Source organism: Dama dama, chromosome 21 (assembly GCF_033118175.1).
Source record: "Dama dama isolate Ldn47 chromosome 21, ASM3311817v1, whole genome shotgun sequence".
Classification (NCBI taxonomy): Eukaryota; Metazoa; Chordata; class Mammalia; order Artiodactyla; family Cervidae; genus Dama; species Dama dama.
The window spans coordinates 17,376,203-17,394,461 of record NC_083701.1 but is presented as its reverse complement, the minus strand read 5'-3'; the positions used below and the strand labels follow the sequence as shown (position 1 = coordinate 17,394,461).

Genomic DNA, 18,259 nt, shown 5'->3' with positions numbered 1-18,259 from the left:
GAGCCCATGTGTGCGTATCTACCCCCAGACATCTTTCCCCTCGGTGTGAAATTTAAAAAAAAAAAAACAACAAAAATGAAACTCTTGTGGTCCCTTGGTGTTGATTAGCTTTAAAAGCACTCTCACATGTCTGTTCTTACTTGATTCACATAGAAACCCTATGTGAACAGAGAGGGGAGAGTCCCATTTTACAGATGAGGAAATAGAGGTTGAGAAGGCTGATCTTAAGGTCACAATTATCTCCTGCTTCCTGTATTTCCGGTGTCCTTCCTCAGGGTTTTTCTTACTTTTCTGTACTAATCTTAGCAGACAGAGTCTTCAATTGATCCCAGCCACTTCCCACGCTATTGTCACCACTAGATTAGTTACAAATTCCCACCAGCATGGCAAATATCCTTTACTGAGTGCCTTCAATGTGCTAGGAACTGTACTAGGGACTTTTCACATTTTATGTCCTTCTAATCCCCACAATGGGGCTTCCCATTGTGGCTCAGCAGTAAATAGCCCGCCTGTCAATGCAGGAGACGAGGGTTTAATCTCTGGGTCGGGAAGATCCCCTGGAGAAGGAAATGACGGCCCACTCCAGTATTCTTGCCTGGGAAATCCCATGGACAGAGGAACCTGGCAGGCTACAGTCCAGGGGGTCGCAAAGAGTCGGACGTGACTGAACGGCTGAGCATGCACGCAGTCCCCACAATACCCCTTTGAGATGTATAGCACTGTGACTCCCATTTTACAGATGAGGGGCCTGAGGCCACATGGCCCCAGGGCGACCCGTGCGTGTAGTCACACAGTGAGGAAGTGGTTAACCCAGCATCCGCCCGTGTTAACTCAGCTTGTCTGGTGACCCCTCCTGGATAAAGCCTGCCGTGACTCCTGGTCGTGACTCCTGGATAGAGGACAGTGCTCAAACTTCTTGGGCTGGTGTGCAGGGGTCCCTGAGCCCGAGGCACTCACCCCTCCAGCCCGTGCCCTAGCCCCTGCACTTTCACACTCAGCCACACTCAACCGCCCTGCTCAGGCCATGCCCTTGTCCTGCACCATGCCTCTCCACTGCCCTCCTTGGAATGCACCCTCCTTCCCCTTCTGACTGGTGATTTCCTGTCCATCCTCCAGGGCCCAGGCCAAAGCCACCTTCTCCCTGCAGCCTCCGGTGACCCGCCCTCCCCCGCGCCCTTCTCCCTGCCCAATGTCACTCTGCCCCAGGGCACCCCGAACCACGCCCCTCTGCTGCATAGCTCACCTGCTGTCCCTGGCCCCAAACCCAGCCCGCAGAGAGAGGGACAGGGACAGCAAGGAGCAGTGTGCTTGTGCAAGGACCAGGCTAAGAGCTTTCTGATTCCTTGTGGTGTTTTAAAAACACGTGCCCACCCAACAAAACAGCTTTGCGGCTGGTATCCAGACCATGGGCCACCAGTGTGAGTCTCTTGGGAGCTCCTCGGGCGTTCTTATGCTTCACTGCACTGTCGGTGCTTAAACGAAGGAGGGAGAAAGGAGGAGAGGAGAGAAGGAGGACTTACCTTCCTAGACCGGACAATTTGGCTTCCATAAAACAAGCTGTATTCGTCTGCTCGAGCTGTTGTAACAAAATACCATACACTGGGTGGCTTAAACATGTATTTTCTTGCAGTTTCTGGAGGATGGAAGGCCAAGGGCAAGGTTCCATCCAGTTCTGTTTCTGGTGATGACTCTCTTCCTTGCTTGTAGGCGGCCACCTTCTAGTTGCGTCCTCACGTGGCCTCTCCTTGGTTTTTGTACTCGGAGAGAGCAAGCTCTCTGGTGTCTCTGAGAACACTAATTTTATGCGATCAGGTCCCCATTGTTATGACCTCATTTAACCACCATTAGAAGTCCCATTTCCAAATACAGTCTCGCTGGGGTTAGGGCTCCAACGTGGCTTCCCAAGTGCCGCGAGTAGTAAAGAACCGCCTGCCAATGCAGGAGCCATAAGAGACGTGGGTTCGATCCCTGGGTCAAGAAGATCCCCTGGACTAGGAAACGGCAGCCCACTCCAGTATTCTTGCCTGGAAAATCCCATGGACAGAGGAGTCTGGTGGGTTACAGTCCGTGGGATCACAAAGAGTTGGACACAACTGAAGCGACTCAGCACACAGGCATATAAATTCAGGGTATGGAGGACACACATTCAGTCCATATCACATGGCATGTGGATCACTCAATCCACAGGTCTTCCCTGTGTCCTCACTATGGGGATTCTGAAAACACCAAAAGCAAACAGCAGAATCCAGTGGTCAAAATCACGGGCTTTCCTATCAGGCAAATTCAAGTTTGATACTAGTTCCACCACTTGCTGGCCAAGTGACCTTAGACAATCCACCCAACTTCTCTGAGCCCCACACCCCTTATTGTGAAAGGAGGACAGTGATGCTGACCATACAGGGCTTGTGTGAGGATGAAGCAAGATCCAGGCATGTCCACCACGCCCAGCATCGCTGGGGACCCCACTGCAGGAACAGTTACTGAGTGTATCCTCTGTGTACTGGACTCTGAGCTGGGTGTGGGGTATCCAGTGGCAAGCAGGACAGAGCGATGCCTTCTTCTCATTCTCCCTCAAAGAGCCAGATGATAAACAAGGCGAATGGGACATGGGCTGTAAAGAAATAAAACAGGCAGAGGGCAGGATGGAAGGAAAGCCCTCACTGGGGAGGTGACTTGGACAAGAAGCTGAGGCCAAAGACTCGGGGCAGAGTCTTCCAGGTGGGGAAGCGGCAGTCGTGAAGGCCTGAAGGTGGGCACGTTGGATGCCCACACGAGCAGTTGGCATTCATCGTGATGGCTGCGGTTGTATTGTATGCGACCCCACCCTCGGAGGCCACCACCCCGCGGGGACACAGGACCCCCTTGCCCAGCCCTCCAGCCCTGGAGCAGGGCCGAGCCGAACCAGCTCTCAGAGGGGAGCAGAGCCTTGAGTGTCGTGCTGGGGACGGCAGGACAGGGGAGGAGGAAGATTTGGCATTGCGGGCTGGCTAGGGGGGCAGCGAGCATCCCTGCGAGAAGAGGGGAGTTTGGTTGAAGAGCCTGGAATCTGAGGGACCCTCGGAGATGGCTCAGGCCTGAGCCCAGTCCAAGAGCAGTGTCAAGCCAGGAGCCCGAGGCGCCCCGTGGACGAGCTCGGCGTGAGCTGACAGGGCAGCAGCCCCCATTGCCACAGCTGGGTGGGCAGGGCGCTCATTCTGGAGACTGGGCGCCCCACTCAAGATGCAGGGCCCGGGCGGAAATCCAGCGCTGTGAGTCACGACCAGATGTACAGCCTGTCAGGGGCATCCGGGGCCGAGGAGAACTGGTCACGGTTTCCTGGAAGCTTCCAGAGTGTGGGGGAGGGGTCCGCTGAGGACAGGTGCCGGTGGGGGCAGGGCCGAGCCAGGAGACCCGCTGGGGGGCCAGGCCAGCTGCACTGGGGCCTAACTTTCCGTGGCCGCGGGGGGAGTCAGAGCCTGATGCCCGTGGACCCAGCTGAGGCACATTTGGGGTCTCCGTCTCCCCTCCCACAGCGTGTCTGGAGTTTCCTGGACTTCTGAGAGGTCGCATGCCCCTCGGGGTGTGGATGTGGGAAGAGCAGCCCAACTGGGACTTCTGCGTTGTCATCCCATAAACTTGGATTCAGATCCAAGGACATCCACAAGCCCAGCCCCTCTCTGGTCCTCCATCCTCTCACCTGCAAATGAATGGGATAAATTGGGAGCTCTCCAAGGTTCCGCCCAGACAATTCCTTTGTCTTCCTCCCTATAGATAGGAATGGGGGCTTCCCAGGTAGCCCTAGTGGTAAAGAACCCGCCTGCAATGCAGGAGACATAATGAAACACGAGGTCGACCCCTGGGGTGGGAGAATCCCCTGGAGGAGGGCCTGGCAGCCCACTCCAGTATTCTTGCCTGGAGAATCCCATGGACAGAGGAGCCTGGCAGGTTACAGTCCATAGAGTTGCAGAGTGTCGGACATGACTGAAGCGACTCAGCACACAGATGAGAGACACTGAGGCCACGGAACAAGGAGCCTGCTCTGGGGAAGCCCATTTGGAGCTTGGCGAGATCTGCTCCCTTCCCCCACCCCACCCCATGTTCCAGTGTCCTGCAGCCCCTTCCCGATCTTCTCCTTCCTGGCCACCTCTTACCCTCCTTCTACCCGTGCTCCTCATCTGCAGACATGGAGGCTCAGCCATTCCTGGGGTGGGTGGATCCCAAGTCTAAACCAAGTGGAGAACTCCCAGGGCCATGGCCATCTGTGTGTGCTCACTGGGATAAGCGGGCAGGACCTCCTCCAGCCACCTCCTGTCTGAATCCTACACATCCTTCAATCCACTTCAAATGGCACCTCCACCAGGAAGCCTTCCAGATCACCCCAGCCAGAGTCATCGCCTTACCCAGCCTCCCCCAGGCATCCCGCTTTATAATTCTGCTGGTGCTGTTTTTACTTTCGTTGTTGTTTAGTCGCTATGTCATGTCCGACTCTGCGACCCCATGGACTGTAGCCAGCCAGGCTCCACTGTCCATAGGGTTTCCCAGGCAAGAATACTGGAGTGGGTTGCCATTTCCTCCTCCAGGGGAATCTTCCTGATCCAGGGATCAAGCCCACGTGTCCTGTGCTGGCAGGTGGACTCTACCACTGAGCCACCAAGGAAGCCCCATTTTTTTACTTACTAGTGTTGTAATTGTGTGTGCAAACATCATAGCTCCTGTACACAATTCCAGACTCACTGGACACAGTCACCAAATTGCCCGGTTTTGCCCATGCTCATCAGCAGCCGCCTCTTTGACATCTGATGTGGTGTTTGGATTCTAGTGTTGGGTAGATATTTGCAGAATAAATGGAGTTTTCTTTCTTCTGTGCAGCAGAAAGATTCTTTCCTTCCAGAATGAATGGTTGGATGTGTAAGAGCATGTGTTCTATAGCTGCACTGGGTAGAATCTTAGCTCCACCATCGACACATGGCGGGACCCTGGACAAGTTACTAACACTCCTGCCTCAGTTTCCCCATGTGTAAAGCGAGGGTCATCATAACCTCCCTACCTCACAGGCTGGCTGTGAAGGTTAAATGAGTCATGCTTGTCAAGTGCTTGATGTCATGCCCAGCAGATACCTGATTCAGTAAGCAAAGTTGTTAGATTTTGGCAGTCTGATATGTAAATTTTTCTTTGATTTTTTTTTTTTCTTTTTTTAATATTACACAGTCTTGCAGAATTTGAGTTTGGCTCTAGGTAATTGCCAGGTCCTGTCCAATCCTTGCATTCATTGAACCTGTATCGGGTATTCAGTGCCATCTGCAGAGTCCCTGGATATGCCGGCTTGGAGCAGGGGGCAGGGAAGGGAGAGACGAGCCTTCACTGGCGTAACTGCTCGCCAGCTCGGGGCTAGCAGCCACATTAAGCGCTCTTACTCAGTTCATGTGACTCGACAAATTTGGAATGTGTTGGGGAGAGAGAGTTTTTCCAGCTATGAGTCAGTACATTTATGCTCTCTCACACACACATTTAAAATTTTTAAAAAGAAAGAGACTTTAGCGAGAATTCATTTATGAGTGCAGAGTGGACATCTCTGAAAACTGTGTTTTGACCCTGAAGGCAAATAATACTTAAGATATTTAATAAAGAGTTCAAAATAAGAGTCAAGGGAGAGAAAACACAACTAGCTGCTTTTTTCCTTCTGTATTCTCAGTCACTAAAGTGCATGTTGGAGGACCCAATATAGCATGGGATTATAAAGCACCTCCTGGATACTCCAATTTATACTCAGCATAGTGGGAAAATAGATAGATGAAAGAAGGGAGGCAGAACCAGCATTTACTAAGCACCTGTTATGTGCCAAGTAATCGGAGCTGGGGTCGGGGTACATGTCCAAAGTTCAAGAGACAGCGTGGGGAAAATGGAATAATTGTGTTCAGACACGCTTGGGCTCAAACTTGGGCCAACTTTTAGAATGTTATATAAGTCCCATCTTAGCCCATTTTGTGGATGGCAAAACTAAGGCTCAGAGGAGAGAAAATAATTTGTCTATGGACACAAAGCTCTTAAGTGGTGGAAACCATATTCTAAACGGGGTCTGTTAACCTTCTGCCTTATGCCGGACAAAATATGTGATACAGCAGTTTTCAGATATCACACAAGAGACAACACAGGATTGTGTTAGCTGGGAGAAGGGAAACAAACACAGCGAGTTCTACAATTGCACCAGCTTGCTGCCTCACAGCAGTTTCCAGAATGCAGTATGAGGAGGAATCGCCCCCCCAAAAAGAAAAATAAATAAACTAGGTCTGTGAGTCTCCCTATGGTGAAGAAATTTGGGTTAAATCAGTGTCCCCAAGGCTGAGTGTCCCCAGGAAGGAGGGAAGCTGGCACACCCATTCTCGGTGATCACATTTGCATTTCCTAAGCAGGTACCACTTTCTCGTAGACCAGTCCCTTTAACCACCTCTGGACACGACTGAGCGCGTGCACACACACGCATTCACACACACACTTGACACAACTGAGCACGCACTCACACACACACGTTAGTGATGATGAAGAACACACACACACACACACATTAGGGATGACGAAGAACCTGCTTTTCGTCCAGGCTGGTCCAGTCTGCTGTTGTTTACTTTAAAGAAAGAAACCAGCACCCGCCCAGAGCGCTTGCGTTTCCAGCTCACTTACATCTCTTTTGCACGGGCTCATTTTCATAGACTCCCAGTCTCCAGGGAGCCATGTCTTTCCCTCGGAAACATGAGCTGTAATCAAAGGTGTATTCATCCGCACACATCTGCCGACAACCACGCCGGAGCCATGGTTCCCCGAGGCCTGACAGAAGGAGGCTCAGGCCAGGTGCCCCGGGGAGAATTTTTCCCTACACAAATCAGATTGCCCTGTGGTTGCTCTTTGTAAAGATGGCAGAGTCCCAGGCGGTGCTTCTCACATTGCCAGAGGACCTGAGGGGGCCAGGGGGCAAACAGGATCCCGCCATCCATTCAACAAAGACTGTTGCAGGCCACTGTGTGCCGAGAACTGCAGACCCTGAGAATCCAGCTCTTCTGGTGACTTCCCTTCACTGACAGGTATAAAGACCCAGCTTTTTAAAGGCCAGCGAGTCCCTGGAGGAGCTGGCTGCTGCTCTTTCTCTGGCCTGCTCGGCCTTAGCCACTCTGGCCAGCTTCCATTGCTGGATGCCCCATGCACCTCCTTCTGCCTCTGCCCTGTATACATTCCCTCTGGCTTTCTGGATTCTTCCTTCCTCTCTTGACCAGGTTTGCTGCCGCTTGCCTTTCAGATCCAGCTGCCCTCCCCCAGGCCCTCCATCTGCCTCCCTGGTGATCTTGCCACCATTGCGTGTGCTTCCCCATCACGTCATTGCAGTCTCTTCTCTGGCCCAGCTGCAAGGGAGCATGCATGCATGCTAAGTCGCTTCAGTCATGTCCGACTCTGCGACACTATAGACTGTAGCCCACCAGGCTCCTTGGTCCGTGGGATTCTCCAAGCAAGAACACTGGAGTGGGTTGCCATTTCCTTCTCCAGGGGATCTTCCCGACCCAGGGATCGAACTCATGTCTCTTTAAGTCTCCTACATTGCTAGGCAGATTCTTTACCACTAGCACCACTTGGGAAGTCCTGCAAGGGTAGGGCTCACTTTATCTCCCCAGTGCTGGCCCGAAGCCAGTGCCCCACAGAGAGCTGTTGGAGGGAGACTTCCCTGGTGGTCCAGTGGTTAAGAATCTGCCTGTCAATGCAGGGGACTTGGGTTCGATCCCTAGTCGGGGAACTGAGATCCTACAGGTCAGGGGGCAACTAAGCCCATGCTCTCTGGAGCCCACGTGCCACAAAGATAGATCTCAGGTGCTGCAACTAAGACCTGGTGCAGCCAAATAAATAAAGAAATATTTTTAAAAAGATTGCTGAAGGAACGAAGAGACAGCAGTGAGCAAATTAAACACTGCCCTGCCTGGTGCTGGGCACATCTTAGAGTGTTGATTGTATTTGACAATTTTCAGGGGAAATATTTGGGAACAAACACAGACCAATTCTAGAGTAGCATGCAGTGTTCTCGTCAGTGTTCAATGCTTCTAGTTGCACCCACACCCTGGGGAGGTTGTGAACTCGGCCTCCTCTGCAGTCTCGCGTGGGGACATGGGGCCTTCATGGAAGCGTAGGTTGGTGTTGGTGGAAGAGCTGGCCCAGTTTGCCAGCAGCTCCAGCCAAAGTTTAAGGGGCAGCACTGGGAGTAGTGGGGAATAGAAAGACAGTTCAGTCAGGCCTGAATTCAAACCCGTCACTCGATGTTTTCTCTTGTGACTCGGGGTGATACGTGTGATCACTCTAAGATTCAGATTTGTTGTCTGCAAAGTGGGTACTGAGTACTTGCTCCTCAGAGTTGCTGTGATGAAGAGAGAGAGGCCGTGGAAGACCCACTCAGTGCCCAGCACAGAGCAAGCACTCAGGAAGTGGTGACCTTTGAGCTCGTCCTTCGCTGATCGCTCTTATGAATTAAAGGTGGTGTTGGTGTCCTAAGTGGAACATTTCCTGGTGCAAAGACAGGCAACTTAAGGCCACACTTCCGGCATGCAGACTCGTGGCTGCACAGAAGTGGCCGGTAACTTGCCACCTTCTCTGAACTTGACCTTCCTCTCTTGTGCTCAGTCCACAGTAGCCCCAACCCAAACCTGCTGATCCCCGGTACTGTCCTGCATGGGTTCTTCATCCTCTCCTCAATATGAGGCCATCACCCCAGGACATCATGACCTGTTTACTAGACCCGGAATTTCTTACTCATCTGCTAAATATTTGCTGAGTGAAAAAATGGACTGGAATAAACTGCGAGAGAGGGAGTAACCCTGGGTGTTTTTCTTCTTCTCCGAACGGTTAAAACACTGTTCCTCTTTTTCCCCTGCAGTTGTCCAGCCATCCAATGGGATTAAACTAGGCCGGCGGGGTCAGGGTGGGGGTGGGTGGGTAGGAGGGACCTGTAGGGAAAATCCTATGGGCAGATTTTTCCTCATTGGGATTTTGCGCCTTGTGATCATTTCCTGGGGAGAGGTGTGCTGAGCCAGGAAGACTGGGAGAGCTTGAAAGGCAGTGGAAAGCCTTTTCCTTCATTTATGCTGCTGCTCACAACGCGAGCATCATTTCCACATTCAGGAACTGCCGTGGGCACCACGGCACTGAATCCCCGTGCAGCCAGGAGGCAGGTTCCGTTTAGAGCTCTGCTTGGCTGGTGAGGAAATTAAGGTCCCAGGGAGGGCAGGGCTTGGCATCAGGTCACAACACAAGTGCGTGAGAGAACCAAGACCAGACTCAGATGTGTCATTTCCGAGACCAGTGCCCTCCCCCCCACACTGGTGAGGAAGGATCAAGTGTCTAGTGGGTGATGCCCCAGTGCTGAGTTCAAGGGAAGGGACTTCATTCATGGTCCTGTGCCTCCAATGCAGGGGGGCACAGGTTTGATCCCTGGCCAGGGCACTAAGATCCTATATGCATGTCCAAAAAGGTGAAAAAATAGAAAAGGCTAAATGGGAAAATGGAACTGATTTCATTGAGACTCCCCAGCTCCAAGAAGAATTCACTGTTTGCAGCTCCAGCCAAGCCCCACTCCACACCTCTGTGCCCAAGAAGAAACTCCTAGTCAATTGGGGATAATAATAAGTATCACCAATAATAATAGTAGCTAACATACTATTCTGTGTACGTGCATACGTACACATGTAAGTGCTATATCTAGCACTTACATGATTCTAAGGGTTTTGTATGCATTACCTTCCTGGGTCCTGCAGGGTAATTCAGAGTTAATTTGGGGAAGTGGGAGGACGGAGCATTGACTAGAGAGGGTCTAAGATAAGGTAGCCACATGGCTGCATAGAATCCAGTGGGTTCAAAAAGCTTGGGCCTCGGGAGCCCATAAACACAGCAGGGCAAAGGGAAGGGGGAGTGATGAGCGTTGGCCAGAGCCCGCAGGGTCAGAGGCCCTGGACGAGGAGTGTGGTCTGTATCCTGAGACAAACGAGGGCATCCGTGAGCTGCTCCCACCTGTACCACCTCTATACACATTGTCCTCCCTCACCTTCGGTCTATTACGTATCTTTCTCCTTTTATATACTGTGACTTTCCTAAGGGTAGGGGTTGGATCTTATTTATGTCTGTCTACTGCCTAGCATAGAATCAGGATATGGGATTACTCAATATGTGGATACTCAACAGATGATTGTTCATCAAATATTTAATATATTCAACGTTTAATAATGGTTGGTTGTTGTTGTCAGTCCCTAAGTCGTGTCTGACTCTTTGTGACCCTGTGGAGTGCAATGCACCAGACTTCCCTGTCCTCCACTGTCTCCTGGAGTTTGCTCAGATTCATGTCCATTGAGTAGGTGATGCTATCTAACCATCTCATTCTCTGCTGCCCCCTTCTCCTTTTGCCTTCAATCTTTCCTAGCATCAGGGCCTTGACATGGTAATATTTAATAACTATTGCAGTCCAAGGGGTCGCAAAGAGTCATACACAACTGAGCAACTGAATTACAACATACTTACTACGTGTTTGTTATACACAGATGTTAGTACCTAAAATATAGCTACTGTTATGCAGGCATTTCTGCTCTAAAGTGTTATATGCGTGCCTATAAAACCCTGCATTCTGATAAATTCAAAAATCAAAGCATTTGGGGGACAATTGGGCTGAAGCGGAGTATTCACAATTCATACGACTCTGTAATGAAGCACAGTCCAAGCGACGATACCAGTCCAGTTCAAACGGCGTTAAGTTCTGAGTTAGAATAAACACAAATAACTATAGGGCCTGAGTGACTATAGGCCAATCAATATTGTTTTAAAAGGGGGAGAACTTGATGGAAGGGGCTAGCGAAGGGTTGAGGCTGCTGGGTGTAAAGGCAGAAGCGGGCCGGTGTCTTCATCCCAAGTTCCTGGGGCAAAGCACTTTCAGGCCCTGCTGGAGTGTGGCAAGGATGGGTGGTCTCTTGAGCCCCCAGCCTTTGCACAAGGACCGGGGTGAACCAAGCAACACGAGCAGCCCAGACAGAGCGCGTGGCCACCGGAGCCCTGAGGAGGAGCCGGGAGGGCGGAACCCTGTGGCTTGCCCTGCTCAGCTGTGTGTACCTTGCATCCGGCCACCCTCACTTGGTGGTGCAAGGTATTAACGTGCCAGGAACGTTTGCCAATGAGCCAGTGCGACGTCCAGGTTTTGTTGACGTCAGTCGCCTGTATGCCTTGTGTGCACTGAACCTCCTTGAGGAAGCATGTACAGCAGAACAAACATTACATAACGGAATACATGACCGATACACCAAGGATGCCTGCTGGCCAGTTTACATCAAGGAACGTACCAGTCACACACCCTCTGAGGGTTGTGGACTGTTTTCTTCTTGGTCCACAAGTCTATTCAGTAAACCCATTCTGTGAGCAGAGAGTAAGGCAGGATGGAGTCGGGGGACACTAATCCAGTTAGTCACTCAGTCGTGTCCGACTCTCTGTGACCCCATGGACTGTAGCCCTCCAGGCTCCTCTGTCCACAGAATTCTCCAGGCAAGGATACTAGAGTGGTTGCCATTCCCATCTCCAGGGAATCTCCCCAACCCAGGGATCAAACCCGGGTCACCTACATTGCAGCCAGATTCTTTACCATCTGAGCCACCAGGGAAGCCCCCTAGACACTAATGAAAGTGAAAGTCATTCAGTCGTGTCTGACTCTTTGCGGCCCCATGGACTATATAGTCCTTGGAATTCTCCAGGCCAGAATACTGGAGTGGGTAGCCTTTCCCTTCTCTAGGGGATCTTCCCAACCCAGGGATCGAACCCAGGTCTCCCGCATTGCGGGCATTCTTTACCAGCTGAGCCGCAAGGGAAGCCCAAGAATACTGGAGTGGGTAGCCTATTTCTTCTCCAGCATTATCTTCCCAACATAGGAATTGAACCGGGGTCTCCTGCATTGCAGGCGAATTCTTTACCAACTGAGCTATCAGGGAAGCCCTAGACACTAATGAAGGGTACCGTAAACCCGTGATGTGATCGCTTTCCCCATCGGAAGCAGCTGAGCTCACACCTCTGGACTTGGATTCAGAGGACCTCAACCCCATCCTGCCGGAAAGCTGTGCAACCTCAGGAAAATCACGTAACCTCTCTGTGCCTCAGTTTCCTCAACTGCAGAACAGCACCAGTGATTCTCCCTGAGTCCTTTGAAGGAGCAGGCAAGCTAGTGGATGGAAAGTTCTTTCTAAACTATAAGGGGCTTTTCAAGGTATTGTCCTTCCTGCTGATCAGTGCTGGGCTACCCAGGTCAGCTTGCCTCCTGGGGTGCCTTCTCCTGCCGGATGGTCAGTTCTAAGGGCAGAGGGCAAATCCAGCTACACTGGAATCAGAGTAAATTAATCACTGGGATTCAATGCAGAAGTTGGGATAAACTTTGGGAAGTGTTGCTGGCCTCTGAGGACAGTGAGGAGGAGGGGAGCCCGGCCTCCCTCCCTATCCGATGCCTCCCTCACTGAGCACTCACCCGTCAGTGCTCCAGGCCTGAAGTCGTCAGCTGATCCCTGGCCCACTGCCTCGCCCCTGGCCCCTCCCACCAAGCCAGGCCTGCCTGTCCCATCACCCTCTCATTTTGCTTCCCCGAATAGCACAGAGGAAGGGAACACTGATTCCGGAATCACGTGAACTCAGGTTTGGATGAGCTTTACCACTCAGCATCATTACAATCCTGATAGCCAAGTTGTGGTTTCTTGAACCTGTCTCTTCCCCTGGGGAATGGGCTATGACTTCCTGACTTTCTTCCTTCCTTCCCTGATGAAGGGTATTAGAAATGCATGCTTTGCAGACTTTAATGTGCCACAGAATCACCTGAGGAGCTTGTTAAAAAGTAGGCTCTGGTGCTTAGGGTCCCGAGAACCGGCCCTTCCAACAAGCTCCCAGGTGATACAATTTCACCTCTGACATATGGATCCGCGTTTGAAGTACCTGCCATAGCGATAGCACTTCATGGTATGGCCATAAAGGTTTTTTTCCCCCCAAAGGGTGCTCCTTTGAGAACAGGGAGAGATGAATAGAGAAACCTCTGCTCCCCTCAGAATTCCAAGGGCAACAAGGAAAAACAAGCTCGGCTGTAAAAGCGGGCAGGGCGTGGGGAGCAAGGAGAAGCGTGGTCCCAGCCGCGGCTCAGAGGCAGACTCGCCACGCGCACGTGTGCGCTGCAGGTGGGCCTCGGCCCGCTGCAGAAACCTCTAGAGCTCGGGCCTCGACTTGCCACGCTGGGAACGAACGCATCCTCCGAGCTGGGCGCTCGCCTGCTCCTCTGGCTACAGCTCTCCTCAAAGCGCTCAGGGCTCGCCCAGCAGGAGTCTCCCAGGGCGGAAATCCACATCGAGGGCTTTTGTTTTCAGGGCTGCCGTATCTTTCGGACTCGAGGCCTGTAGGCAAAGCTTTCCTTCTCCACCCTCACCAACCGTGAACTTCTGCTGCTGCCAAGGAACTGACACCAGGGACTGAAAGCAACTCGGAGTGGGGTTCGGGAGACGCCTCCCCAGCCCCACCCAGCACATCTTGCTTTTAGTTTCACTCTCCTAAAAGACCTGCTTCTCAGAAAGCTGCTGACTCACCCAGAGTGTGAGGGTCTTTTTTTTTTTTTTCCTTCTTCTCAGCATCATTACAAAGCCCCGAGATTCTTGAGGTCAGTTTAACGAGTGGCTGGGCCTTGACCATTTCGTTTCTTCTCCCCATCTCCATCCCAGGGTCCCAGGGCCTCAGACCTTCTAGAAATGGGAGTTGATACCCCCATTCGCCTTGTCCTGCTTTTAATATTGATTATTTCTCCTCTGTAGGTCTTGACGCACTGACTGCTCTGGAGTCAAAGTAAAAAGATTCCCAGGATGTAAGCAACATGGGAACTGGTGAGTGACGGTGTGTTTGGCGAAGGTTGGGGCCTCCGCTGGATTTCAGGGATGGAAGGGAGCTGCGCAGGGGAAGCGGGCTCCGAAGCCCGTCCAGGGGACAGCTGAACTTTTGCACCTCTGAAATTGTTTATGTCGAGATGCGCCTGGAAACAGCGCGGTGCAGAGAAACTGTGGGTCCCTTAGAATTCGCGGGGTCCCTGTCCACCCCTCTCCAGACGCAAACTGGAGCCTGCAGGTGGCTGTGCTGACCTCTCTCTGCTCAGATGCCAGCATCTCAGGCTCACCCTCTAGAGGGCATGGGCTGGGGACTGTTCTCACGAACCTTGTAACCAGGGTTCGGGACGCATTCTTAGAGCACAGAGGGAACTCCGCAGTTCACACCAGTTTGTAAGCCATAGCCCTGAGGAGACATGAGTAAATGGAGGTGAGAGAGCCACCTTTGCTCCTTTGAACGGCTGTCACTGGCAAGAGGCGGGCGGGCAGCTAGTGACTCAGCCTAAGGAGAAATTCCTACAAGAGGTCGGCAACTGTAAAAAATCGACGTCTGTTAGTAGTGAGTTCCCTGTCGCTGACAGAATCCAAGCACAGGTTGGAGAAGCGTGGATGGGAAATATTGAAGTGGGGAGGGGTTCTGACAGGGCAGTGTTTTACAGACTATTCCATGATGACCAAGAATCCTGGAGGGGCAGGAGGATGAGGGGAGAGTTTAGGGAGAATGAACGACAGGACTTTGTAAGCTTACACGTGCATTCCTTCAGCGCTGTCTGTTTTATGGGGCAGGCTCCTGCTTTAAGGGCTTCCCAGGTGGCGCTAGTGGTAAACACCCTGCCGCCAATTTTGGAGATGTAAGAGATACTCGTTTGGGTCGGGAAGATTCCCTGGAGGAGGGCACAGCAACCCACTCCAGTATTCTTGCCTGGAGAACCCTATGGACAGAGGAGCCTGGTGGGCTACAGTCCATGGTCACACATGTGGGCCCAAACACCTGATCAATGTGAAGGGTGGGCAACTCTCCAGGCGTGATGGGGTCTCTGATCAGAGGCTCTAGAGAGCTCACTCCCATCCCAGGTCCACCAAACAAAAGAGTTGCCAGCGCATCATGCCATCGAGAGACTTGCCCAGGATCCAGGCCACACAGACCAGAAGGAAAGGCAGGGTGGGAATGCTGTGCTGGGTTCCCCCGAGTCCCCAGGCTTTGAGAGGACAGTGAGCGTGGCTTCCCCAAGGGAGCGGGGGTTCTCCGGCCCCACATTGTCCAGTGACCAAAACCTGCCCCGATGAGCATGAAAAGAATCGCTCAGTGGAGAAATTGCTCAGAAAAGACACCCGTCGCAAGGGAGAGGGTCTGAAGGTTAGAGTAAGGAGCATGGGGGCCTCCTTTGTGCTTTGTCACCGGGTCTTCTTCCCCCTGAGCCTGGGTCAGCTGCCGCAGTAAATCTGCACCGAGGGCAGGGCGCTGTGGGAGGCCAGAGATGCGGTTCTTTTTCAAGAAACTGACGGCCTGGATGAGAATCAAGTTTGACAGCCCCTGTGCCGAAGCGGTGTGTTAGCTGTGTTCTGAGTGCTGTGTGGCAGGGGGTGGGAGAGGGAAGGGAGGGGGCTGGACAGCAGCTTGGGCTGTAACTTGGTGCTTCCTTGCAAGTCTGGAGGCACAAGTTGGGCTTTGAGGACAGAGGCTGTGTCCTTGATTCAAAGGACCTGAGATATGTGCTCAGGAAGTGACTGTTGAATGATTAAAGGGAAAGTGATAAAGAGAGAACTCAGGAGGCTGTGTCTGTGGTTACGATCAGACAGCTCGGGTTCAAATCCTATTTCCACCACTAGCTGTGGGGCTTCATAAACAGGAGTTGCCGATCTGTCTATGCCTCAGTCTTCCCATCTGCAAAATGGGCACCATGCAGTACCTACTACATAAGAGGGCTGGGAAGAATCAAGGAAGTGATTCATGCAAAATTGCTTGGTCCCCTGCCAGTATACTGTTAATGCCCAATAAATATTAGCTCTTATTCTTCTGGAAGTAGGATGTGATCCCGATTAAGGTTCAGTGTTGGGACAGGAAATAGCAGCATAGGCGAGAGGACAGAGCACTGGGCCGGGAGTCAGAAGCCCTGGCTTAGCTGCAGGGAGGGGATGCGAGAAGCATCACTCCCCCCAGGCTCACTCTACAGCAGAGATGCAGAAAGAAGGTGGTCAAGGGCAGCTCCATCTTTCCTGCTCTCTCTCTGGTGGTCCTGGCACCGGTCCAAAGGCAGAGGCCACTCAGCTCTTTATTACCTGCTAGGGGGCCTCACGGAGAGTGGTTGGACTTCTCAGGACCTTTCCTTTTCCCAGTAAATGAGAAACCAACGTGAGCCGCCTTCCCTTGCAGAAGTGAAAAGCTCAGGTACAAGAGTGAGTCTGCTGGTACCAATGGGAAATCATTTAAGACTTGTGCTTGAGTAGTGTCATCTGGAGCCTCACAGTCAGTGAGCATTGATTTCCCAGTTGTTCTCCAGGGAACCCTGGCTATCTCCTCAACTGGACGATAGATTGTCCAAGCGATGCTTCACTATGCAGAAGGCATCATCCACCATCCCAGGATTTGTAGCATATTTCAAATAAAAATGGTACTTGCCTGAAAATTTGTGGGGGTCACCTTTCTTGCATTAGTGGTGGACATGGAACTCTGGAATGGACTTACTTGGTGGCCTACCTTTTTTCTCTTCTGCTTCATCACCCTGTGATCCTAGCTGGATAATAAGATGGTTGTTGTTCAGTTGCTAAGTCGTGTCTGACTCTTTGTGACCCCACGGACTGCAGTCTGTCCTTCACTATCTCGTGGAGTTTGTTCCATGTCCATTGAGTCAGTGATGCCATCCATCTTATCCTTTGTTGCCCCCTTCTCCTCTTGCCCTCTGTCTTTCCCAGCCTCAGGGTCTTTTCCAATGAGTCAGCTCTTCGCCTCAGGTGGACAAAGTATTGGAGCTTCAGCATCAGTCATTTCAATGAATATTCAGGGTCGATTTCCTTCAGGATTGACTGGTTTGATCTCCTTGCTGTCCAAGGGACTCTCAAGAGTCTTCTCCAGCACCACAATTCAAAAGCATCAATTCTTCGACACTCAACCTTCTTTATGGTCCAACTCTCATATCTGTACATGACTACTGGAAACAACCATAGCTTTGACTTTCATTGTATGGACCTTTGTCAGCAAAGTGATGTCTCTGCTTTGGTAGTTTAAACCAAAATTGTTTATGGCATAAGCACAGCCCCTGTACCTACAGGGCCCTAAAAACTGTCACTCATGTCAGTCTCCTTCTCTCTGTGCACCCCCTAACATCCACCAAGTGACCCCAGCTTCAGTTTTGCCTTTAGTGGGAAGGGAACAGGGATGAGGCAGGAGGCAGCTTCAAAGACAAAGCATCAGGGAGAGGAGGTCCCGATTCCTGGTTCCATCAGCCATTGGCCTCTCTCAGCTTCTGTTCTGCCTCTTTTCAGATAAGGTGACTGGGCTAGGTCAGGGGTGGCAAGTAGATTTCATCTCCTGCCAATTCTGATCAATCGGTCATGGCTGCCAAGGGCACTGTATGGAGGACTCTGAGGCATACCCAGGAAAGAGGGTGCTACAGTGGATTAGTGATGTCGGCTGGGGAGCAGTAAGGAGGACGTAACCCATGTGCCACCTTTTGGCCTTTGAGAAAAAATTATTTCCAAGGCCCCTGCCTGCTTCTGCACATCGTGGTTTTACATCAGGGGGGCAAAGCACAGCAAAACCTCATTAATCTGGACCACTTTAGGGCCAACCCAAGTGATTGAAAAAGTCTTCATCTGAGGGTGCCTATTGCATGCAGGTGTGCTTTATTATCCTTCAGTTTGCAGAGTCAGCTCAGCCCAGCTAGCTGACAGGTGCAGAGGCCAGGGTGGTGGTGGTCTGTGCTTGCAGGTCTGACCATATGGCTGAGCACACCTGACCTATAACACTTCGAGGGCACTTACTCGGTGAGTTTTAGATCAATACCAATGAAACTCTCAATGAAGCAAGGCTTTTTTGAAGTAGAAAATCATTCCATGGGCAGCTTTACTTCTGTTTCAAATTGCCAGGGGATCTGAATTAGAGAGATGTCACCGCACTAGCTGGGAAAAAGCTATTTTTCCAGAATTATATGCAGAAGATGAGATCAAGTGGTTCAGAACTACATTTCCTCTGAGTTTCCTGATCTGTAAAATGGGGAATTAATATACCTCACAGGGCTCTGCAGGAGGGTAATTGAGATAAAATGTGGAAGAGACCCAAATCGAAGATCTTGCTCACAAACTATGGTCAAAAGATGCTATTTCTGCCCCCGCCCCCACCCCAACCTGTACCTCCATAATTACCTGAAAGCAGAGCTTTCTCCTTG

At 51.6% G+C, this 18,259-nt stretch overlaps 1 protein-coding gene across 4 annotated transcripts in view; it reads left to right on the top strand.

The window, feature by feature from the left end:
• ZHX2 (zinc fingers and homeoboxes 2) overlaps window positions 1-18,259 on the top strand; it is a 175,763-nt gene that overhangs the window by 66,880 nt on the left and 90,624 nt on the right. For 2 of the 4 annotated variants that reach the window (XM_061123271.1, XM_061123274.1), the window contains exon 2: window positions 13,809-13,877. The gene's annotated coding sequence lies outside the window, so the exon portion shown is untranslated. The other 2 variants (XM_061123273.1, XM_061123272.1) reach the window with 2 other exon arrangements.